Source organism: Jaculus jaculus, chromosome 5 (genome assembly GCF_020740685.1).
Source record: "Jaculus jaculus isolate mJacJac1 chromosome 5, mJacJac1.mat.Y.cur, whole genome shotgun sequence".
In the NCBI taxonomy this organism is placed as follows: domain Eukaryota; kingdom Metazoa; phylum Chordata; class Mammalia; order Rodentia; family Dipodidae; genus Jaculus; species Jaculus jaculus.
The window spans coordinates 58,411,869-58,413,409 of NC_059106.1; the positions used below are offsets into that span (position 1 = coordinate 58,411,869).

General features: G+C 45.0%; 1 pseudogene; it reads right to left on the reverse strand.

Moving 5' to 3' along the window:
• Nucleotides 1–349: 349 nt before the first annotated feature.
• Nucleotides 350–913, reverse strand: LOC123460890 (annotated as a pseudogene).
• Nucleotides 914–1,541: the final 628 nt, after the last annotated feature.

A 1,541-nucleotide genomic window follows, 5' to 3' on the forward strand; every position in this document is an offset into this window, starting at 1 on the left:
ATAGTAAATTCCAGGTCAGCCTGGGCTACAGTGAGACCCTATCTCAAAAAACCAAATAAATAAAAATAAGTAAGAAAGAAAGACGGAGAGAAGAAAAAACACAAGACTGGAAAGAAATGAGGAAGATGGGCTGGAGAGATGGCTTAGCAGCTAAGGTGCTTGCCTGCAAAGGCAGAGGACCAAGGTTTGATTCTCTAGGACCCATGTAAGCCAGATGCACAAGGTGGTACATGCATCTGGAGTTCATTTGCAGCAGCTGGAGTCCCTGGTGAACCCATCTCCCCCGCCTCAAATAAATAAATAAGCAAACAATTTTTTATTGTGAATGATACTTTATTTAGTCATCTGATTACAACTGAAACTCTGGGAATTTAAAATTAACATCCTTGCCTGCGAGCTTCTTATAGACACCAGAAAACGTTTCAACCTTTGCCCACGTTGTTGGGCTCTACCTAAATGAGTGTTTATGAGCTGGCCCTTTCCAGTTTCACAGGGATCCTCTTGCCCACAATTCCACTTGGGAAGACCAAGTCCTCAAGGACAGCATCGTGCACAGCAGTCAGAGTGCAGCTTCTGGGGCGCTTTTGTTTATTTTTCGTGCAGCTTTTTCTTGTTGGTTTGGGCAGAATCATCTTCTGAACAATGAAGACTACATGATTCCCACTGAACTTTTCCCTCTAACTCATGCACTAGCCAAACTTAGATTTTTTTGGAAAGATTTCAGTTGAGGAACTAGAACAAAAATTATGATAGCTTTCCAGCCACCACCAGCTTCGATTTCCCTGGTGGCGGTGACATTGAGCCTCAAGGTCTGAGTTCATCTCCAGCTGAGTGGCGCCTGGGAGACGCCAGACTCGAACTTGCCCAGCTTCCCGCCATTCAGCTTCATGATCTTGGCACTGGGGCTGAACATGGTTTTGTACTTGCGGAGCGCCAGCTCAGAAAGAGCAAATAAAAATATTTTAAAAACGTGCCGAGCGTGGTAGTGCACGCCTTTAATCCCAGCACTTGAGAGGCAAAGGTAGGAGGATCGCAGTGAGTTCAAGGCCACCCTGAGACTACAGAGTTAATTCCAGGTCAGCCTGGACCAGAGTGAGACCCTACCTCAAAAAACAAAACAAAACAAAAAAAATATATATATATATATATATATATACAAATTTATAAAAGAAGGGCTGGAGAGATGGCTTAGTGGTTAAGGCGCTTGTCCATGAAGCCTAAGGACACGGGTTCCACTTTCCAGAACCCATATAAGCCAGATGTACACAGTGACACATGTGTACAATGTGATGCATGCGTCTGGAGTTTGATTGTTGTAGTTAGAGGCCCTGGTGCACCAATTCTCTTTCTCTTGCTCTCTCTCTCATTAAAAAATAAAAAAATGAGGTTGGAGAGATGGCTTAGTGGTTAAGCACTTGCCTGTGAAGCCTAAGGACCCCAGTTCGAGGTTCAATTCCCCAGGACCCACGTTAGCCAGATGCACAAAGGGGCATACACATCTGGAGTTCGTTTACAGTGGCTGGAGGCCCTGGGGCACCCAG